Source organism: Manduca sexta, chromosome 4 (assembly GCF_014839805.1).
Source record: "Manduca sexta isolate Smith_Timp_Sample1 chromosome 4, JHU_Msex_v1.0, whole genome shotgun sequence".
In the NCBI taxonomy this organism is placed as follows: Eukaryota; Metazoa; Arthropoda; class Insecta; order Lepidoptera; family Sphingidae; genus Manduca; species Manduca sexta.
Window position 1 is genome coordinate 5,908,600 of NC_051118.1, and position 25,588 is coordinate 5,934,187.

At 34.6% G+C, this 25,588-nt stretch overlaps 1 protein-coding gene and 2 pseudogenes across 5 annotated transcripts in view; 2 read left to right on the plus strand and 1 right to left on the minus strand.

Moving 5' to 3' along the window:
- The window catches only part of LOC115453125 (focal adhesion kinase 1), a 244,513-nt gene that overhangs the window by 118,742 nt on the left and 100,183 nt on the right, over positions 1-25,588 (plus strand). The gene's annotated exons all lie outside the window — the stretch shown is intronic.
- LOC119190222 lies at positions 19,683-21,943 on the minus strand (annotated as a pseudogene).
- Positions 22,129-24,141, plus strand: LOC119190214 (annotated as a pseudogene).

A 25,588-nucleotide genomic window follows, 5' to 3' on the forward strand; every position in this document is an offset into this window, starting at 1 on the left:
CTCAAAAAGCAGCTCTTTTAAATAGAGTTTAACAAACCGTTGGTCCAACCACTCGTTCTTTATTCGTTTAAACTCCGGTATTTACACTGGCCGGCCATTTACAGCGTTCTATTAGGAATGGAAACAGGTATACCTCAAAGACTTAAAGTGGCTGTTCATGCCACTTGCCTTTAAAAGTTTCTGTTTTTTTCTATGGTATAGTAGTTAGGTGTTATTGCGGTTGCACTTGTTACGACTTGGTCTATCTGTGTTTCAAAATTCACCAAAATCCGTTCAACGACTTTTAGTTTTAACAAACATTCCAATATTAACACAAACCTGGCCATCTTGAGTCAACACTAAATTTGGCATATTTGTCCAAAATCCGAATTCGTACTGTGGTACAGTCAGCAACAGAAGTCCTTGAACATAATTTGTTTCCAATATTTCCTAATCATTATCATTTACCATAAGTTACTGATTAATTTAAATACAAAACAACTTGACATAATTGAACTACAAAAGTAGCTGAACGCCGTCAAACCATTCACCGCTAAACATTACTAGCAATTTTTTATGATCTGTAATAAATACGAATGTGGCTGAAATTAGCAAATTCTTTGTTTTATATACAAGCTTTTTTTCCAACAGTCCAGAATATCAATTAAATTGTTATTTTGTAACATACTAGCTTTGGCTCGCTACTCAGCCTGCGTGAAAAAATTTTTCAAGGACTAAAGTCTTGCTTTATATTGACCCGGGATAGAAAGTAGCGTATAGCGCTGTAATGTAGCTTCCTATTAGTGAAATATTTTCAAAATCGGTTAAGCAGTTCCTGAGTTTAGCGCATTCAAACAAACAAACTCTTCAGGTTTATATAATAGTATATATTGAAGTTAATAACCAGAATCATAGATTTTTAAGTATGGACAAAACATCATAATATTTTAGTAAGTAATATTATAAGATTAATATGAATAGGTTAGTTACATTTTAAACATCCTATTTTATAGAGCACTGGCCGGTTTAAGGAACAAATGTGTAAATTCAAAATTATTATGGCAGTATTATAAATTCTCTTCGAAGGATTCAACGTAAACGTCAGTTTCTTTTTCATATTTTTCAGCCAATCCTTTACTTTGGTATCCATATTGAAATGATAACCTTAATCTGTACTCTTCTTTGGTAAGTGATTTATGGTCCGTTTCAATGTTCAGGTGTTTTGTAAATTAGTATTTGTTCATCGACTTTTGTTGCTGATCGTACCACTATTATGAAATAATGAATATTTATGAAGATTTCTATTATTTTATGAAGATTTTTGAAGTTAACACAGATACATGGATATATATACTATGCATAATGCAACTCCATAGTTTGAAGTTTGAAGTAACATGATTTCTTTTTTACCTCAATAGTTCAATTGATCCGAATAAGGTATTTTATCCGAGACTCGAGCAACACATAGGTATGTTTTCAACTGGATTCCAAACGTTGCAAAACCATTGCTACATTTTAATCAAGTCGAAAGTTTATTGCTTCTGTATATCTACGAATGGAAAGTGAACAGCCTTGTTCGTTAGTGAATTAAAACGCATTCCGGTTGGTAATTTTTAAATTATTTTAATTTTTGCGTCATCATTCATAATTTTATTGTTGACTATCTGAGCCGACGAACGTTATCCTGCCTGAACTATGAATATTGAAATCAAATTGGTATTATTAAGGTGGTAGCTCAAGGTCCATTTTCATACATTTTGTTTCGGCTTTAATCTGGGTAACTAAACAAGTATTGGCAAGTAAAGAATTTAAATTCACGTCTAGTTAGTGATTAGTTCTCGCAGTTGAAAGAAAAATGTAAAAATAATTAATAATCATGGATATTTCTGCCTTTAAAATTTCGTCATATTAAATTTTTAACCCAGATTAAAGCCGAAACAAAATGTATGAAAATGGACCTTGAGCTACCACCTTAATAAAAAAACTACCTATATTATTCAAAAAATAGTGTTTATTATTGTAATGCTCTGTGATACACGCATTCTGTCAATCGCTGACAATTATTTCAAATAACTGACAGTGTAAAATTTATGTCGTTTAAAGTTTTCTTAATTTTTGTAGTGTTCCGCTTAACTTCCTTAATTTTTCATTTCATAAGAGCCTTCTCTTGATAATAATTAACACAAGAAAAAGAATTAGAGAAATGTTCCATCCGTTCACGTGTGACCATGACCAAGGGAAATAGAAATTAATTTAATATATAGATTTGATTAAAAGTTATTTGTGTTTATGGACAATTATTTTCTACATATTCATAATGTGAAGCACCTGTGTCAGAATCGACCTAGTTTAGTTTTTAAATTTTAGAATTGATGTTGCTAAATGTCTCGCTAACTGAAGCTACTTAAGAGTGTAATTAATCTCTCTTAATAATATTAGTATTCTATAATATTTTTATATTATTTGATTATGAATTTACTTCTTACAAGCATTGGAACTTCTCGCACTCTCATTACAATATTAGTAAGATAACAGCCCAACTATCCAGAACACCTAAATGTTATCATAATATCAATAAGATTTTCTCCCAGAGTTTGAACTTGCATAATTGCAGTTTGCAAACATCCATGAAGGCATACTAGCGAACTATCGCCGAAGTGTCCCTTCTGTATTTCGATATTATTTGGCGCGGTCATTGAACTTTCTGGATATATGAAATCTAAATAGCTTATAAATATTACAGCATAGTTTTGACAACGGTTGAAGGATGCACACCTATGTATGGAATTATCTGGACTTCACCGTGATAATAAAATACACACGTTACGCCTTTAGCTTTAAAGAGGTAAGCAGAAGTGCAACCAGGACATTCAATTTTCGACATGTGTGTTCCGTCCCATGATGTGATAGGAGCGAGCCTATTCTAAGTAGGCAGAGGTTCAATCGAAACATCATTTTTCGTCATGTGTGCTTCGTCCATTGATGTGATAGGGGCGAGCCTATCACCACTTCAAGAACAATTTCTAGACTTCTGGCTGGTTTTGAACATAACCAATATCAATGCCCGAGCCGGGATTCTCATCCGGGATCTCACAGATTTGTTTTATCATGTCCGCAATACCCTCGATGCAAACACCGTGCTAATAAGGTTCAATATATTCACAAACCTTTGCTAGAATTGTTTATGGACGGTGATTGTCATAGTTATATATGTAAGTAATTTTAATAGTTGTTTAGAAATAATAATAATTATTCTTATGCTTTTTTTTGACGTATCATAAGTGCAACTTTGTTCGCCTACGTGATAAATAAAGTATTTTATTTTATTTTTATTACTTGTCTAAAGTGAATTCGCGCGTGCGTCTCTCTGTGTATTACTCTGCACGTTCATAGTTTTTCTCTTTCTAAACGGGATCAGTGGAGTCACTTCTCTGATGAGCGCTTACAATAAACAAAAGAAATATGACCATCCGCAATATCTATAGCATGATTGCAACGCGTTTATGACCTTGACTGATATGTCGTTAAGTCTCATAATGCTATGCACATGTTCGACAGCAAAACTAAATATTCCTAACCACATTGCATACAATACAAACATAATCTTGAATGTAATCGAAAATTCCAGAAATTTGCATAAAATGCAATACGATGTTTATAAGGTTTGATTTAGTCTTGTTTGTACTCAATGCGCACCGTGTATGGCACCCGATCGGTAGTCTGAACACGCTCTCAATTTCATTTTATGATGATCTATGAGTTAATATTGTTGCCAGGGGCCAGAAGATACGGAGAAGTCGCGATTTTGTTTCGTCGCGAAAGTATTTTCTTTATACATATCACACCCTTAGAACTAGAGTGACCTAACTCGAAATTTATATATTTCCTGATTTTGTTAAAAAACGATCTTTCAAAGCATGCACTATTATTATCAAATGTTTTTTATTTGTTACCTTAGTTCTAAAGTTCTATATACGTTTAAAAAATATGATATATCGTGAAAAGTGAGTGACCACCTTTGAGAGCGGACGTCTGGAGGGGCATGATCATGAAATAACTACCAAGATCCTTAAATAAACATTAAAAAAAAAATCATAAAGTTTTTGTACGAGCTTTTGTAATTTTGTTCTTATGTTTTTAAATATTTTCTTTTATCAATTTATATTTCTGCTCTCTTTACAAATACCACAAAAAATCTTGTTTGAATGTATTTTTTTATTGTTAATCCATAAGCTTCAATTTACGGTAAGCAGCTTAGCTGTACTCCTGGTTTTGCTGAACTTATTCTTGCCAATAAAAAAATATTAGCTAATAATCACATTTATACATAGTCAGGAAAAAAATCTCAGTTGGCAACCCTATTTTTAAAAATTCAGGATACATGATAAATATATTGTGCACTTAATTACATACACATTAAAGGTTATTTTTAAATGTTGTAGTTACTTTCACCATTGATAATATATTAATTTGTATCATAAATCACTAGTCACTTTTGTAGCATTTCATTTTAAAAGTAAATATTTAAAAAAAAAACGTAATTTATCACTTTTTGTGTTCATGGACAGTTAAAGCAAGCGATAATTCGCAAAGAATACGCACATAACTTTTGTCACAAGTACGTACCCTTGGATTTAGAATTTACGTACTTAGCAGTTCTTTCTACTCCCAACTAGGCTATCGCCGCTTTTGTATGTCACGTATAATCTCTGGCAATAAAATATGTGTTACTAATCAAAATTGCAAAATATGTCAACACAGGAGTAGAACCCAAGACCCTATCGGTTACAGGCCTGATAACCTATGGAGTTCAAATACGATGACAAGAAGAAAGCTTATTCACTTTTGTAGCATTTCATTTTAAAAGTAAATATTTCAAAAAAATCGTAATTTATCACTTTTTGTGTTCTTGGACAGTTAAAGCAAGCGATAATTCGCAAAGAATACGCACATAACTTTTGTCACAAGTACGTACCCTTGAATTTAGAATCTGTGTACAGTTCTTTCTACTCCCAACTAGGCTTCGCCGCTTTTGTATGTCACGTATAATCTCTGGCAATAAAATATGTGTTACTAATCAAAATTGCAAAATATGTCAACACAGGAGTAGAACACAAAACCCTATCGGTTACAGGCCTGATAACCTACGGAGTTCAAATACGATGACAAGAAGAAACCCCTCAATCAATTATAATTTATTTATTTTAAATATATACATATACATGACGCATTAGAGGATTTTTTTATCGATAATCGATATTTATCGGTATTTTTTCCGATATTTATTGTTCCTCTTAAATGGCCCGATTATCGATAAATTATCGATTATCGGATTGCATGCCCTAGTGCGCTAGTCCTCAGACGAAGATGCATATGTCATAGCAATTAAACATGAACTTCTTGATATCTATGACACATTATCCTCGATTGTTAACTAGAAATGATTTCCTCCTTTAATTAGTCTTCAAACTTCCCAGACCGCATAAGGCAGCTTTAACCGAACCAAAGATTTGCACATCCTTTGTCACTAAACGGAAAAACACATTGTACTAACACCCCGTTAATATTCATTAGTTAGTTTAGAATAGTTATACGAGTGGAGGATTGCCATTGGTGTGGGCTTTTTGTGGATTTTCCTGATATTGGGGTGGGACATTGACAAATATGTAATTAGTACTTATTCTATGTCATTAAATACCACATCAAATATAAAACACTTTATCGTGAAAAAAATAATTGTAATCTACAGATTTTTTTCAATGGTGTTTTTAATTATTATTGACATGTCTTATAGTGTCTGTACCTTGGCGTGTATTTATTTGACTATATTTGTATTATGTCTAATTACAGTTAACATAGTTATAAAATATGTCCTTGTAATTTTAACTCTGTAGTAATAACATTGAAAATAAAAGAAACTGACAAATATTAAAATACATTTACTATTTTTCACAATACCACAAATAAAGTGTAAGCGAGGCTCATGACAAAATTTATCCCTCATAAAAAATATGAATATCTGTTTTAGGTTTTATATGTATCAATTTAGCTGGTTGATATTGTATCTGTCATAGTGGTTTCTATAATTTTCATTATTCTAGAGTTTCCATAACTAAAAATAATAAAAAAAATGCATCACTGTTATACATTAATTGCGTAACCTTTACTTATCATTACATAGTATAAAACAAAGTCGCTTTCTCTGTCCCTATCTATGTATGCTTAAATCTGTAAAACTACACAACGGATTTTGATGCGGTTTTTTTTAATAGATAGAGTGATTCAAGAGGAAGGTTTATATGTATAATAATAACATCCATTAAATAGTCAGCATTGCACCCGTGCGAAGCCGGGGCGGGTCGGTAGTAGTAAATAAATATTTTCTGTGATATATTGAGCTTTTTGTGCAGTCCAGTTGATAAGTTGTTAAAGTGTTATTTACTATTACATACGCTATTTCTATCAATATCCTGGTAAAAATGGCATTCATGGTGACTATACATAGTAGACGAAAGGACGACGAAAGAATAGCAATGGGATAAGAGGACGGATGTGCGGAACACGCTACGTAAACATTTAAACGGAATCCCCTCTATTGGAAACGTTGGGTAGAGATCTTGTTTTGTTCGATTGGAAATGTGTGTAGTTCTTGAGCCTTTTATCGTATTCAAATTAAACTATTTTTCGGATTATATCGCGGTTTTAATATTTCACTTTTCTCCCGACGTTTCGAAGATTTTGCAGCCTTCATGGTCTCAAGGAGGGGGACTGATGAAGGCCCCCCCGTAAATAAAAAAAAATGTTTAATTTAAATGTCTAACATTCGCGTAAACATGAGAAATCTTTTTATAATATTTAAGGTTTTGTTGGCATTTGTAATAAATGTTTATTTAAAATATTAAGGTATCTTAATCGTTGGAGTTAGACAAAGATGATGTACCGTAGGATTTTTTGTGTTAAATAGTTCTACTTTCTATCCAGGGAAAATGTTTAATAAAGATAAATTTAAAGGTTTGTATACTGTCTTTATAAACGTATTTAATATATATCGCGTATTTAAAGGTGTCCTTGTTAACCTTTTTTTGTTTCTTTCGATTTTCGCCATGTGGCGTTGTTGTTTTGCTGTGTGTCAAAATATATTGTATAGTTCATTTAGCGTACGAATTAATAAATGTAAATTAAATAAATCTCACTCAATTTTATTTAATATAGTCATAACCCAACAGAAAATATATAGCAGGACTTTTATCTGGAAAACTCCTTCACGTGGGCGAAGTCGCGAGCAAAAGCTAGTATTTATATAGAAGAAATTTACAAAATGATTTCTTATGTTTACGCGAATGTTAGACAGTGAATGTTCGGAACGCCAAATCTAATACGTAGTACATATATCGATGGTTCATATCAAATTCTTATCGATATATCGATTATCGTCAGTCTGGCCAGACGTTATTTATAGTCCAACCCCAGTCCCTTTGCGATGCAAATGCAGCACTTAACAGGCTCCTTTGTCAGTCTATAGTTATGGCCGGTGTTGGACGGTGTCTGCCATTCTAATTACTGCCTTGGACTCCCCACATTGTTTCTGTCCGCTGGTTTGTTTTCTTTGTATGCAAAGATGGTTTGCGGTTGCAATGTTTTGTTGGGTTTGATTAACTTGGTTTGATGGCTAGCGGTTCGTGTTAATTTGACTCATTGATGATAAATAATCTATGCTTATAATATAAAGATGAAGAGTTTGGTTGTTTGTTTGAACGTGTTAATCTCAGGAATATTCACCCGATGTTTTTTGTCGCTAATAGGAAGCTACATTACTCCTGTGTGTGATAGGCTATTTGTTATCCCGGAAAAATATAAAGCGGAACTTTTATCCCTGACAATCTTTTTCATGTAGTGGAGCCGTGATCACATTAATCCGTTATAATAAAAAGTACTTTAAATTGTAGAATCTACTACTGCTTGTAAATTTATCACAGTAAAGAAATAGCAACAGGATTTGATACAATAATAATATAATTATTATTAGTTGAGACGTGTTTTGTCATGTTCAATTCTTATTCAAGCTTCAGACAATTTTTATTCCACTGCCCTTTTAACCATGTTGCAGAAAGGTAATATTCACTACATCCCTATTAACCCCTTAGTTTGCTATACCACACAGACTATTGCCTACTGTCCATTCGACACGCACTGTTAATGTCTTGGCCGACGTCTAGACGTATAAGTTGGGTTCGTTTTACTGCTAATTTATGATAACAATATTTTTTGCATTCATGTAGCGAGGTGTTGACGGCAAACGACCTGGGAACTCTTCTGAATAGTCGTAATTGTATTAAAATAGTTAAAAATAAACCCCCTTATTCATAGACGTTTTTTAGCGAAGGAAAGAGCATTGCTGTGATAACAAGTCTGTTTCTCAGTGCTGACGGCATGGCCTTCGCAGTACGTAGACATAGGGCCGTTGTGATTGGCTAATATTGATATATAACTTGAATTTAGTTGGCTGTCAGATAAGCAAAGCTGGACAAACAGCAAGCCGTCAGATAAACGAAGCGGAGAAACAGACTTGTTATAACAGCAATGCTCCGTCCTTAGATAAAAAACGTCTATGAATAAGGGGGAAAGTCTATTGCTGACAATTGGCTTCGGTGACATCGTTGTTATGCGTGCGCGAACGCCACCCTCCTGAGGTGCCGGGTTTAAATCCCGGACGGTGATATTGGCTTTTATCAGTATCAGTCCGGAGTCTGTAAATTTGTGCCCGATTTGACAATATACGCGTCCACTTATCATAGGACGGAACACACACAGCGAAATGTAGGTGTCGTGGTTGCATCGCTGCCTAACCCTTTGGAGATGACGTGATGTGTGTTGTTTATGTAATATAATGTTGGAGTTCGAGATATGCTGTATATTTGACTGGAACATGTATTGATCGGGGTAGAACTAGGCTCGTAGAAAACCGAACCGCCAGCTTTGTATGAGATTTCTCAGGCTCAATTTGAGAAACACGCTTATATTTCCTGAATTGTAATTTGTACCCTTATGGCGATAATTTAATTAAAGGGTTTTCTTAATATATCTTTATGAAACGACTTTATGAAGATTTTAAAATTAGGTGGACGTTCAAGGGTGCCATTACCCTATTTATTACTGATCGTTATTTTTGAATGAAGATCATTTCTATGTTAAGGGGCTCCTTTTTCCGCACTTAGCTCGTAGTAGGTCGGCCCGTTGTGTACGATGAAGATCATTTATCGACAAAGCAAAATACAATTTCGGCAACCATGCGTTAATGTAACCAATTTCAAAATATTATCTATCCTACACATTATTATTGCTAGTGTCGTTTTATAGGGATTGGCTGAGAGACAAACACGTGACTAAAACATTGGTCGCTCATTCAGTCACAATATTATAAAACATCGAAATTATAATAATGAGTCGCGTTTTTTGTGACATCCTAAGGGGGCGGACATGTTTAGTCACTATTTATTAAGTCAACATTTATATGCATAAAATACGTTTACAATTTAGCCACAACTGCCATGTAAACCTTGTACAAACAATATGAGACCACCGTGCAAGCGTGACGTCATTTGGCACCGGCGCAAGACCACGCAAGAATTGGAGATCATTGAACGCGTATCATTGTGCTGATAAGAATCTTGGATTGTTATCGGTTGTTAATGTGTAAAGATTGTTGATAAACGGTTACATCGCGATTTATGTGTGGTTTGTGGAGTGACATATGTTTACGTTTTTATATCCGAATGGTTTAAAAGCAAACTCAAACAGTAATTTGAATTGCAATACTCAACATGAGTCTTTTCAGTGCTCATCACCTTGAGACATTTGATGTTAAATCTCCTTTTCTTGTTTTTTTATTTTTACCGCGGGATTAAAGCGTTGTCGCTTCTACCACTTGGAGGGTGAGTGGAATGGTTATGTTGGTTTCACCGGTCTTACGGCCCAATTTCGACACTCGGGAGTATAGCATCATCCAAGCGAGCATTGGACCGAGTCCCTGTATACCCTTCAGCGGCATACCAACCAAAACCAGCGGTGGCCTTCTTCGGGCATACGCGATGTCAAGTCCCCTACGCATAATAAATTAATCCCACCTTTGAGTGAAATTTCAAGTAGACATGTAAAGTTTAATCTATTTAATACACGAAGCTTAAGTTGTCTTTTGAGAGCTTGTACTCAGCTGAATCGCCGCTATTAAAAATAATACTCAGATGTGAAAATCCTTTACATATTGGGACTTAAATGTGATTTGAGCTGATGTTAATATGGGTATATGAAATAGCGACTATCTTAAGATGCCGATCTTAATTTGATAGCGTCTCAGCTGATATAGTACTTTAAAGCAAGTAAATAAGGCAATTAATTACAAACACCTGGGTATATTATATACAAACAAAATATGTAATAATACAAATTTCCATAAAATATAGAAATAAATATATAATACTAGCTTTTGCTCGCGACTTCGCCCGCGTGAAGGAGTTTTCCGGGATAATTTTCTTTCTCCGACTTACTTGATATGTATGGTTATATTACGACCAAATTACACAAAATCATTATAAATTGTAGCCCATGTGTTACTCTGATGTATAACAAATATTACTGTAAAGTTTAATCCAAATCCGTTCAGTAATTTTTTCGTAAAAGAGGAACAAACATGCATCCTCACAAACTTTCGCATTTATAATTGTAGTAAGATTGTGAATCAATATTGATTTCTATTTCTAACCCAAAAACCTGTCAAACACTGATCTCGATAACAAAGGTCTAAATATAAACAATTATAACAAATAACAGTAAACATTCACCTCGAGACAGCACGCGGATCGAGTCACGATTCTCACGTCTCGCCCGTACGTGAGGAAAAAGACTCGGCGAATCAATAACTTGACTCATTATATATTAATAATCAATAATTCATACGTTTATAAAGCGAATATGACCTCTGTCATGCGTTGACTTTCCGCGTGTTCAATACTGCTTATATTGAGTTTAAATAATATCGGTATATTACAGTGATTCTGGGATACTCTAGTAGTATAGCCTAGTTGGGAGTGGAACGGACTGCCGAGACGAATGTCTGCAGGTTCAAAACCACCACTGACTTTTCTAAAGTTATTTGTGTATTCTTTGTCAATAATAGTGCTCATAGTAAGTATCTATTAATATTTTTTTCTATTAAGATCGTTTTAACACTGCATTTTTTCTTTACTATTTTGTATCAATATAAGCCATCGTATTAAAATATAAAAAATAATACACGCGTATTTCCTATTATCGCTTGGTTTAACGAAGAAAAACATCGCAAGGAAACCTGCAGACCTGATTAGCTCTCTATAAGATTTTTTACGATATTAGAAATTAGCCAGTCCGCACTATGTCAGCGTGATGGACTAAGGTCTAATCCCTCTCAGTAGTAGAGGAGGCCTATGCTCAGTGAGACAGTATATAATACAGGGCTTATTTTATTATTAATGGGATACACAGTCTTGTACAAATAGTCTCGACAAATAACTTTGAGTCCACCAGATTTCGTTTGGAGTGAATTGGGTTAATTGTTCAATATTAACGGACATTATCTCTAATTTCAATGGCGTGTCACCATTATCTATCTATACATATTTATTTATTATTATTTAGGAGTTACACGTTATGTGATTATATTTACATTGTCATATAGCTAATTCAGATACAGTTAGTTATATTATAAAACAAAGTCTCAAAAGCTGTCTGTATGTGATCGATTTTCTCAAAATTTACTGAACGGATTTTTGTACGGTTTTTACTAACATAGTGTAATTCTTGAGAAACATTTAGGTAAATAATACATTAGGTACTTTAGTATATAATAAACACATAATTTTAGTGATAATTGCTTACTGTCGTCATGCTTATTGTCTAAAATTGTATTCTATAATTATTATTCCATTTAAAATATTTAATACCCCCAAAAGAACGTTTCACAATTACTTTAACCCGATAATAATCATAAATAGACAAACAATTATTTAAATTTGTAGAACAAGTCAGGAATCACGTTTTATTCATCTCATTCTAATTCTATGCTAGTAATGCAAATTAAGAGAAATTACACCTTATTATTCCGACCTTGACCGGTGTTAACACTAGAGATGCTAATTTCATTCGTTTTAATTCGGTTGGTGACATCAGAGTTTGCTGGAAGCACTAGGTTCGCGTAATGGCGGGACGTAAGTGATCAAAAATGTTGAGGAAGATGGGGGTTAGATCTCTTATATGTGAGACTCCGCCTTGGTAGGTAACACAGCAATGTCTCTTTCTGCCGCCAAGCAGCAGTGTGTCATAAATTCCATTTCAAAAATTCCTAATATTCTAAACATAATATGTTGTATAAAAGTAGTACCACGTAAATAGTTGTAATACATAGCAATAACATACATTGGAACAGTCACTGCCGTCCACTGAACCTCGCATTCCAAGCTAACGACTTATTAATTGCACATTTTCTTAATACCAAGTCCATTCGCTAATAAAAATGTCGTGACATATAGCGTGAATGTGGCCGCGGTATAGTAATTGACGTATATTCTATGGACACGAACGTCCATATAAACTATTTGTTCAAAATCTGAACTAAAATGGTAACCAAAACGTCACTGTGATAACCTATTTATTCACTTGAACAACAAATAATTTTACTTATTTGATTAATATTTTTTATTCAAATCCATGTTTACATTTAGACTCGAGTTTTTATATTATGAGAGCCATTTCGTACACAGCCACGAGCTGTCAATATTGACACTATATTAAAGCGGTTGTATGGATTGCAGTTCAATTCAGTTGAACACAGTGAATGTATATATAGAGATGGGTATAGTAATGTTCAGCTTCGATTACGAAAAAGGTTTTATTTGGCTGTTTGGTTTTTTGGGTTCATATCCCGTGTTTTGGATGTGTAATACTGTATATTGAAAATGTCTATAAATAGTTTGAGGAGTTAAATGTTAGTTTATAACAATTAAGAAATAGTGTACTCTTCTACAAATTTACTTTCAATCAAAATTATTACTTATATTTAGTACTAATTTTAAGGTAAGTATAGAGTTTTTCCGGATAATAATAATCCTATATAGCCTGACCAGAAAAACTTCGCCATGTTGTGATAAAATATGGAACTAATTTCTGTACTGACAAAATTTACTTTAAAACGAAAACAAAAAAACAAAAGTTGAGCCATTTCAGCCCATAACACTCAGAAATAATATAGCTTCCTATTAGAATTTTGAAAATTGGTTCAGAAGTTTAGTAATATATCATCCACATATAGAAACAAGTTATTTCAATACTCAAAAACATTAAATGTTACTTCCATTAATAATAATTTGTATTATAACAGACCGACACGAGACATGAAGTTTCTTGACCCCAAATTATATTTGAAACCTCATTTTTATTTTGCACTTGGAGAAACACGAATGTTCCACATTATACAACTATCTCTATTTACCTGTATAAAGTTTATCAGCCCCTGATCACGAAGGCTGCAAAGTCTTCGAAACGTCAGGAGAAAAATAAAATATAAAAACTGCGTTAAATCTGAAAAATAGTTTAATTTTAAGTTTATTTAATTATGAGGCATGGAAATTGAAATAAAACGTTTTTTCTGATTTTATCGTTTTTTTTTAATATTATAATTTTCTCCCGATGTTTCGAAACTGCAACCTTCACGGGTCACCATAGTTTTATTCCAATGTCTAACAGTCGTATAATCATACATCATTATGAGGCAGAAAACAGTAGGAATATTTGGATTTAAAAATTAGATCTGTTTTACATGTTTTCCTGTAACGTTTGCTCAAGGTGTTTCCCGGAAGCCAGCCGTTTTCCTGGTCACCTTAAGTTATTTTTTATTACATTAAGAAATTACATGTTTGCATTACTAATCCGTCACACGTTAGTACATAATAAATCATTTATAAATTCACTGATCCTGATTTATTGAATTTATAATTTATATCCAAGACCTTAAAACTCGCTTTCAAATGTCGTGATTCATAGAATTTAGTAATAAATTAGTCAGAACAATTTTTCGATCAGTTAGTTTTTCTGATGGCATAAGTCGATGTCTCCTAATTTATCGTAACAAAAGTTACTATTTAGAATATATTTTTCAAAACTATATCGGCCTCTTTACTTCGCGACTTGTTCTCCAAGTATAACAACCTATTAATTATCCCGAGAACACGTTAATAACAATAGAATAGACTAAAAATAACGAATTCCACGACGCCTACACCATGCTCGTCCGTCCCATACACACCTGACATTTAAGAAAAAGCTTTTATTTATGTTTATACAATGTTTTGTAAATCGTCCTTGACTCGCGTGCTCTTGTGAAATGACAGCATCACGACACTTCAGGAAAATTGGCCAACTTTCCTCACCCGTCTCTTTCTGGTAACAGTAAGCTCGGCAAAGCGAGCGAGACAAAAAATAAAGGTGAATGATGCGTGAATCGTGCGGTAGTCTCCAGTTAGTCTCAAGCCGATGCGCGTGCGGCGCGGTCTGCGCCTCTCACACTCGCGCTTATTTCGTTCTTTATTTGAATTCTCAACGAATTGACGCGGACGTTTTGAAATTTGAATTTTGTAAAAAGAATAAGAAGTATATCGATGTGCCAGTGATTTCTGTGAATTGTGAAGTTAGTTTATGGTTTTGTTTCTTTTTTTAATCCTCAGACTTGGGATCCAACAGCCATTAGTCACTGGTATTTTTTATAACTGCCTTCACGTTATAATAACAATTTATAATAACTACAAAGTGCTTTATTTTAACATGCAAAAGTTTACCTTGGTTTTCTACGAGCTATATGGGAAAATGTGTTTTATAAACAGTCATTGTGCGCGTTTTATGACGTTAATAATTCTGCATAATTAATAAGGCAACAGGTTTATTTTTAAATATTATTCTTACATCAACGTATAATCAACAACTTTAAAATGTTCATATACGCTACTTCCCTTCACAACGCGACCTACTTAAGTCAAAACATCAAACCAAAAACGAAAGTGGACTAAAGGAAATACGAGAATATTTTTCTAGCGATACACAAAGATAAACTTAACTCAAACGTGGACGTTTGCGTTCAAGACATTCGAAAATAACGCGACATTTAGCCGCTCAGATTAGAATCGTCTCGGCGTCCGTATTATATTTGAAATATGTTTGTATACGAGAAATACTTTAGAACAGGTTTATGTTATTTGAAAATTAACTTTATAATCTTGATATAAAAGTTGGTGTTGTTGTGAATGTCATTGCAAGCGCACAGCTGGACTAATGTATAGTCGCCATATTTCCCGTCACTTAAAGGGACTTAATACGATAAATACACATTAAAGATGACAAATCTTCCCCAAATTTCGCAGTCACCATGATAATATGTGTCAGTCATTAGGAGTTTCCATATCATAGGATATTTATTTTATTTATTTACTACCTTTAAGCCCTCTTCACTCACGTGAAAAAGTTTCCGGGATAAGTCCGACATGTTTTTCCAGGATAATAAGTAGCCTATAGCACTTAGGAGTACGACTTCTGACGAGCGATTAACCCTCACCAGTCGACACAATTATGCCGGCCTGTTTGAACAGGATATATAAGCTGATCCCGGAGTACGACACATTTACGTGGGCCACGATGGCGGGTTAAACTTCTGTACTGTGGTCACTATCAGAACGGATATAAAATATATCCTACCACCAGTTGTAGAACTATAATATTGCTTGATGGCAGTCTGAGTCCCTCGTTGAGAAAGCGCTGCAGTATTGGTGAGGCTGTATTGTAGTAAACAGCTGAATGAGGATTCCTATTCTTGGCCAGTATAATATATGTTTGTAACATTTTTATTTATTTAAACCTGTACTTATTCCCAACAAAATTAATATAAATATAATAATCCTCCTCCTCTACTACTGAGAGGGATTAGACCTTAGTCCACCACGCTGGCCTAGTGCGGATTGGAAGACTTCACACACCTTCGAAATTCTTATAGAGAACTTCTCAGATGTGCAGGTTTCCTCACGATGTTTTCCTTCACCGTAAAAGCGAACGATAAATTCACAAAGAATACACACATGATTTTTAGAAAAGTCAGAGGTGTGTGCCCTTGGGATTTGAACTTGCGCACATTCGTCTTGGCAGTCCGTTCCACACCCAACTAGGCTATCGACGCTTATATGACAAAATAAACCCCAACAAAAATACCTTTTTTCTTTTATCAATAATTATAGAACCCAACCGGTCTCCCGTACAACACTTACCTTAAAGTAGGGAGTTATAAAGGAATACAAGCCTACCTTCAATAACTTTCCAAGAAGCCATTATGCGTTTACGTAATGTATGTAAACAGCGTAACGGTGCATCCCTAAGGCGAGATGCATAGAGCATCCGCATTTCACCAATTCCGTCCCATGAGGCGACATTTGTTATTTTGAAATAAAGGTCCATTGTATAATATGGTTATGCGCTTTGGTAGATAAAATACGTGTTTGTTTTGTTCGTGCACAGCAATCTGACCTTACTGCACCTGATAAGTGTAGTGGGGTCCAATAGAATGTCGACTGACGAGATATGATTACCCCTCAGCAGTCGACACAATTATGCCGGCCTGTTGGAACCGGATATACACAGACTGATCCCGGAACGAGACACACTTACGTGGGCCGCTATGACGGGTTTTAACACCTTGTGTATGTATCTATGGTGGTCGATATCGGGACGCATATAAAATATATCCTACCACCAGCAAAAGCAAATTATTTTGTCTATGGTTAGTTAAAAAATCGAATGATTTAGGTGGAGATCACATTTAGTTGTTTGAAATTATCGAGTTCAGACAGGCATAGTATAGACAGAATAGCTCAGTGGCGAAGGATTCACATAATCCGATTCTCGCCAGTTTCAGTTTATATAGAATCTAGTTATGAGAACGATTTGCAGACTGCATTTATGTATATTAGTACTTATATGTTATGTCGGTTTAATAATATAATAATAATAATATCAGCCATGTATTATACTTGCCCACTGCTGAGCGCGGGCCTCCTCTACTACTGAGAGGGATTAGGCCTTAGTCCACCACGCTGGCCTAGTGCGGATTGGTAGACATATGTCGGATTGCCTTTCGAAAATTTCACCTTTCGCCACCGCAGCATAGTATAGATTAGTATGCATTTGTACATGAAATAATTATCTATAAGGATTCCTATAAGTAGAACCGTGAGAAAAATATGATAAAAACAATATTATGTATATAATATATAAACATAAACATACGTTTGTAAACAGCTGTGAGGCGACATCCGCATTGCTGTTAAATAAATATTTGTACTGCCAAATGGCTTATATTATCGCTCTTAATTGATGTTTTATACTCAGGTTTACGATCGATACGAAGTCTTGTTTATTTATAAAAGCTGTTTTCAACAATGTTATCATTAATATACGCCGGTAGAGAGAAGGGTTTTGAGGAGAGAAATGTATTCGTAAATTGTTTCGGGTTCGGATTTTTGGAAAGTAAGTTTCTATCACAAAATACAAGATATTGCTCGCTATGACCAACTAAATGTCAATTTTAACCGACGAAAAAAGGGAAGTTATTTGTTTCGCATGTCTACTGCTCTAAGAGAATTCGTCGCAGCGGCAATACCAAACAATACTTTGTAATTCAAGGCGTTGGATGGTGTTTCTACTGTTTATGGGCGGTCGTATCGCTTATCATCAGGCGAACGGCAAACTCTTGTCATTCAAACATTAAAAAAAAGGCGCCACATAGAAACTGCCCCATGTAGCTTACCGTAGCTCATCAAGGACACATATATCACACGCAGCCACGCTCTGAGTTGCGTTAATTCACTAGACATATTGAACAGTAATATAATTGTTATAATTTTTGGTCCAAACTTGATGAATGCCCTTTACATGACGCTTAGACTTTCAAATATATTAACGAAGAGCGATGTTACGTAAATATAATTGGTATTATAGAATATCTTCTTACATTATGTTAATTTAAGTATTGATAATATAATATGTTTTCAATATGTTTGAAAATTTTAAACAATGGGTTTTTTGTTTGTGTAAACATAGTGCATGACATTATTTTTAATAGAACTTGCAGACTATAATTGTACCAGTCTCTGCGTAACTCTAAAGTGAATTACTTAAGCCTGTCTCGGTGGCGTACTATGCATGCGCGCTACAACCATCACTCTGAGGTCCTTGGTTGGGCAAAATCATATTGTTTTTGCTCAGTATCAGTCTGGAATCTGAGCCTGATATGGCAATACGCTCACCCCTATCACATCATGGGTCGGAACAAACACGACTAAAAGGAGGTGCGCTGGTTGTACCTCTCCCCTACCCCTTTAGGGATTAATGCGTGATGTGCGTTTGTAAATATATGTAATAGTTTTGCAATAGTAAAACCTGCATTCAAAATAAAAACTAACGATTGAATCAGACTGTTATGTCTTATCCGTATTCAGATAAACCAATCGGCAGTGTGTATATCCTATTGAAAAATAAAATAGTAAACTTTGGATCTGTTCTTGATGTATGAAGTGTAGTATAAGTATATATTTGCAACATATTGCAATGCATTTTGCCTCTAAGAGGGCAAGGCTTTATCAGCCAAGCTCACTGCATAGTATTTTATATTATATAAAATCGGACATCTGAAAGTAGTAAATTACCGTTGATTACGATCGATCTGAAGTTTGTCACGAGTGTGCGTAGACTTGAAACACGAGTGACGCAATATTCGGACAAATTTTTTGGATAACTTAAATGATAATGCTCTAAAAGTTGTCATTTTTGGAATCGATATTAGTGGGAAAGTGAATAGCTACAGTTGTATTCAGTAATGAAAAAGGTGTTCAAGAAAAAAAGATGTTCCTCACTTCACACTGTACTGACGTCAGTCATACGTTAGTCATGTTATTTCTCTTTACATAGGAGGTTCTGGCAGCTTTGAATCTTATGTATTGGTTTAGTATTAAGAAGGTCCGGGATCCATAAATAATTTCTCATATCTGGTTGTCAAACCAAGTCTAGGAAGATGGGTACTGTCATATCAGCACTGTGAGTATTTTATTTATTTGGATAGGTAATGATCTAGGCTCCTGAATAAATAGTTGACTACTACTGCAATATAGGTGTAATATGTTTGGGCGGCAATGTAAGGAAGATATATAATTTATTACTTTCAGATATGGCCATTTGTGTTATTTAGAATAATGTAACTGAAATATACACCCTAGTTGGAAGTTTGTTTGTGAAATAAAGTTCATTATTGAATTTAATTGTTTTATTTGATTGTTAATTTTTATATGGCTAATGATGTCATGAGTTAGTCTCATGCTTGATGGAAAACTTCATGCTTGTACAATCAAAATTTCAACTTTAATTTAAATAACAACATTATCAATGTTAATTTGAATTGTGTGGTTTATTGACAGTATTATTTATGGCCTGTGGCATGCAAGGACTTTTCCATGGAGCAACATTTTGTATGTGTTTTCCAACATGTTTGTCTAGATTGCAGATTAGTGACCGTTGTTAAAACTAAGTTAAATACTTTTATGCTACAGAAGTCAGTACTCTGTAAGAAAGTAGTAATAAAACAAAAATATCACAAAAACAGCTTTATTCATCATCATTTTCTGGATCAGGCTCATCAAAGTCTCGTATCTTGACATCCGCATCCTCGCCATATTGTATTATGTTGTCTATGGTCAGCAGTATGTTATCTATGCTCTCCTCATCTTTGATGTTAAGCGGGTAGAACCGAACTAGGCTGAAATTCTCTATAACTTGACCAATGGCTTCTGTGAGCTTCGCGTATTTCTCGTGCCACTTTGATTTAGCATTCCTCATGTCTGTTAGAAGGATATGGGGATCTGGATCTAAGTAACTGGAATAAAAATGATTTATTAATAACTATATAATGGTTCATAAGCAGCATATAAGGTTGTGAATAGAAAGTTCTGGGATTCAGTGCCAAGGTTGGGCAAACTGTGGGTATGTCTTGAACAAATGAATAGACTAGGCCGTGGTCACTATAAAGCCTTTCTTTGCTATAGAAAACAGAGCAAAATAATTGATATGATACATGAACAATAAGTCTATTGCTAGCATGTAATTCTCATATGTATGGTTAGCATCAACAATTGTATGAAGGTATCGTGTCTATGGTATTTGATTGATTTTAATCAGGTGATTCTTTGAGTTATAAATATGGTACATGCTTACCTGTCTATCTGGTTCCTTGCTGTCTTGGTGAGAAGGTCCATTTTCGTGAGTATATTTACGTGTGGCAATTCTAGATTCACCATAACACTGAGTGCAGCCATTGTGCCTAAAACCAGTACAAAAATAAAATTATCTATCTACATAAAAAGATTTTACTCTAAAATTTTCGTAAACTGAGCACTCTATAATTACTATACTCCATCATATCTCATACCTCTTTGAAGATAATAGTATGAGTTAAAATATATAATCTATAAATGTAAAAATCAACCAACCTGATAAAAACTTAGCCCGTCAATCATGAACTGTGAGTCAACCATGAATACAACACATATCCTGAAGTTCCACCGCTGCAGCTGGTCCACCAGCTTCCTCATAACAGGTGTGTGTATAGCTCTATCTGTCCTGGACAGTCAAACAGTATGTAGTCGTCATCCACATCACCGAGCTGCTCTTCCAGCCAGTCACAATTCTCTAAGAGAGTTCTGGAAGATTGTATGTGTTTCAATATAAAACAGAGCAAGTTTAATTGAAATTGTTAAATGCTGATCTTATAAGTTTAGTATAGATTGGGAATTGAAGTTTGTTAGAACTGAATTAACTAAAAATTCTACTACAGTATTATCAAATGATTTTATAGAAACTTGGCTAATATAATTCTGAGTGTTTAAAAATTGTTGTCAGTTAACAGTTTCCTTTTTGTCCCATGGTTCATGATGCATTTTGTATTTGGAGTTTTTGTGAGTTACCACTTAATGATAGTTACAAAATTGTTTGTATGTTTGTAAAATTTATATAATAGCAACTCACTCAATACAAAACACAAGTCCACCGTTAGGTCCAACTGAAGCTCCTCGTCCTCCATGGCGTCGTCGAGGTGGATGAGCTCGCGGATGTCTACCAGCGGCTCATAGTCAAAGTGCTCTGCAGCTGGGTCCAGATTCACAACCTCCACTATCCTCTTGGAGTCATTTGCATGCTTTACTATTGTCGAACAGTAGGTTGACTGGAAAATTAATTTGATGCGGATTTTATATATTGCGAGAAATATAGAGTTTATTACAATCCGTGTTAGCAGAATGTAATTAAGTAATATAATTTTTTGACACAATACAATACGTCTTATGTTTAAATTGAAGTAAAGTATCATAAAACAGTATCTAATATTAAAAATAGCTTATATTGTATAAGGTATGTTGGGTACAGATAAATTTGTTAGTTTCGTTCTCAAGTTGAGCAATGTTTTTAGTCATTAGTTTGGAAAGTTGATTAGAATTTTGTTCCAAAAAGTGGTAATTTAGTATATTGTTTACCTTTCCACTGCCGGCAGGACCGACAACTAATTGAGCGTATCGCATTTTAACTTAATAACACGTTTTGTGAGTTACAATATACGATTTTTAGGTTATGTATTCATCAGTCAGTAAAGATACTTGTATAATTCAATTCGTGTATCACCATTAACTTGGTCTGCGTTATGCAAGTGTGTTTGCAAATTTATGCCTTTGTAATACCACAAACTTGAGTTTTGAGGTGAAAATACACACACAAGACTGTAATCTAAATGTAAGAGGTGAAAATATGTTTTGTTTATATTTGACGCTTTGCATGACAAACATTTGACATTACCATTGACAAGTGGTGTTTTTCATACTTGTTTTTGTACTAATGGAATATTGTAACATACAGCCTTCTTATACTTTATGACATGAAATAATACGAATTAGACAAAATAATGTGTGGAGGAATAATTATGTAGTTTTTTTTTCTAGCTATGTGTAATGGGTCATAACTGGCTCTCACAGCAGTTCGAATGAAATGACACCTATTTAAAATTTGAAAACTATCGTAAAAAAATTTCAGCAAATTAACTGTCAAAGAATTATTGAAAAAGGAGAAAACATAAAAATAATGCCAGCTGTTGGAATAGATTTAGGAACTACATATTCTTGTGTGGGTGTTTGGCAGCATGGGAATGTGGATATAATTGCAAACGACCAGGGTAACCGTACCACACCATCCTATGTAGCCTTTACAGATTCAGAACGTCTTATTGGTGATGCTGCGAAGAATCAGGTTGCGCTTAATCCAAGCAACACCATTTTTGATGCAAAACGTTTAATAGGTCGGAAATATGATGATCCAAAGATCCAACAAGACATCAAACATTGGCCTTTTAAAGTTGTCAATGATGGTGGTAAGCCCAAGATACAAGTAGAGTATAAAGGAAAGTTGAAGCGTTTCGCCCCTGAAGAGATCAGCATGGTTCACTGAAACTAAAATGAAGGAGGACATAGCAGAGGCATACTTAGGTTCGGCAGTTAAAGACGCAGTAATTACAGTTCCAGCTTACTTTAATGATTCTCAAAGGCAAGCTACCAAAGATGCTGGGGCGATTGCAGGCTTACACGTATTAAGAATAATAAACGAGCCTACAGCAGCTGCTTTAGCTTATGGACTCGATAAAGATTTGAAAGGCGAGAGAAACGTCCTTATTTTTGATCTTGGAGGTGGTACTTTGACGTATCAATACTTACTATTGATGAAGGATCTTTATTTGAAGTTAAAGCTACAGCTGGAGACACCCATCTCGGTGGCGAAGATTTTGATAGTCGCTTAGTAAATTTCTTAGCTGATGAATTCAAAAGAAAGCATAAGAAAGATATTAGAAACAATTCTAAAGCTCTTAGACGTCTTCGTACTGCTGCCGAACGGGCAAAAAGAACTCTATCCTCTAGCACCGAAGCATCCATTGAAATAGATGCTTTGTATGAAGGAATTGACTTCTTCTCACGCGTCTCTCGAGCTCGGTTTGAAGAACTTAATTCAGATCTATTTAGAGTGACATTAGAGCCCGTGGAGAAGGCACTAAAAGATGCTAAACTAGACAAAAGTTCTATCAATGATATAGTCTTAGTGGGAGGTTCAACTCGTATACCCAAAATCCAGAATTTGTTGCAAAACTTTTTCAATGGCAAGAAACTTAATTTGTCTATTAATCCGGATGAAGCTGTGGCTTATGGTGCTGCTGTCCAAGCCGCTATATTGAGTGGAAACCGGCATTCAAAGATCAAGGATGTGCTGTTAGTAGATGTTGCACCACTTTCATTGGGCATTGAGACTGCTGGTGGAGTAATGGCTAAAATTGTGGAACGTAATGCTAAGATACCTTGCAAGCATTCGCAGACCTTCACCACGTACTCCGATAACCAGCCAGCAGTCACTGTTCAAGTGTATGAAGGGAACGTGCTATGACTAAAGACAATAATTTGCTGGGAACTTTTGATTTAACAGGTATACCACCAGCCCCGCGAGTTCCACAAATTGACGTCACTTTTGATTTAGATGCTAACGGTATCCTTAACGTGTCAGCGAAGGAGAATAGCACAGGAAAAGTAAAAACATTATCATCAAGAATGATAAAGGAAGACTATCCCAATCTGATATAGATCGTATGCTTTCTGACGCTGAAAAGTTTAAAGAGGATGATGATAGGCAGATAGAGCGAGTTGTAGCGAGAAATAAATTGGAATCATATATCTATGGAGTTAAGCAAGCTATAGACGAAGCTGGGGCAAGATTAACGAAGGAGAGGGTGGGAGAGTGAGACGCAAGTGCGAGGACATGCTGCGATGGCTGGATAGCAACTCGCAAGCAAAGAGGGATGAGTATGAGGACAAACTCAAGGAGATTGTTAGGGAATGTGGTCCCTTGATGAAGAAGCTTCACGGGGTTAGTGGCACTCGCTCGCGACAGGGCAACGATGGGCCCGTTATTGAAGAAGTAGATTGAGTTTATGATTTTGTTTGGTTTTAATAAAGGATTGTTGTTTGATTATCGATATTTTTTTGCCGAAGAAATACATAGCTTGGTATTATAAGATAGATAAGTCGTTTCCAGGTCAAATAATTTCGTCATTTTATTTTTAGTCTAATTACTTGTTTTAAGTGAATTATGAGTTTCTAAGTAAATTTTTCAAGTCGGGCCAATCAAACTGTTTTTACACAAATCACAATTACAAATGTTACCATGAGCAAAATTAAGGATTCTCATACGAAATTTTATACATTCTTACTCTTGCCTTTTATCCTCGACAAGGTAGGCGGAGGCGCAACTGGTGCATCCAATTTCCGCCGAACGTATTCTGTCCCTTGATGTAATGTGAGTCTATTGTCATATCGGGCACAAATTCTGTACTCCGAGCTGGTATTGAGTAGAAAACCCAATATAAAATAATACACGTGCCCGACCGGGAATCGAACCCGAGACCTCAGCATTGCAGTCCTACCGTGATACAACTACGTCACCGAGACAGTCTTTAGTGACCAGTATTGCCTACTCTGTAACTAGATATCTCTTCTTACATTTGGTACAATTGCTCTCATACATTAGGATGTCCATTTGAAGTTATATCTACATCCGCAATCCTAATGTACACCTATTCGATACGACGACCGCTCCTTTTATGTAGTACCTGGGTTTTGTGTTATTTCCATATTTTTGTAATGTAAGGAAATTCAAATTTATTTACAGGTTATAAAAGCTGAAGGTTAGATGAATTAAAATGTATAATTTGTAAATTTTATTTCATCTAGCATGGGGAGTAAATAATCAAACACACATTGATTAGCAATTTCTTTATTTTTAATTTTAATAACTTTAGAAATTGTTCAGAAAGAAGACAATGGTTTCAGCGTTCGTTACTTTTAATATTATGATATGAACAATAATAATTATCGCTATGTTAATAATAATAATTTACTTCTATCCATTATTAATAATGTTGATAACGCGTTAATAATTCTATCGTCTACCGTGTCGTATATACACAATAATACTACAAAATGATTCAACAATAAATAATACATGATGGCGTGTGAAACCACGGAATGGAGTCTCAAATATTTTTATTTATTATACCATCTAGGATTTCTCAAAACACTTAAAAGGTATTAGGAAGACTAAGCTGGAGATCTGAATTGTTAAAAAAAATCTTTTTGGTTTTAATATTTTAAAGGAAGTTTTTCATCTAAGTGGAGATAAATGAGTATTGTAAAAAATAATATAAATAATATGTTTTAGTTTTATGTAACAAGAGGAAGACTTTTACATTTGGTTCGTATTTTTGCGACTTGATTCCTATTTCTCAAACATATTTTGTTCCTTCCTAATATGTCTATTAGGAATGAACAAAATGGTACTGGGACTAGTCAATTGAACCTATCATATTTTTACATATTATTTATTTATGTATGCCAGTTAAGTGACTTAGATAATTATTTGA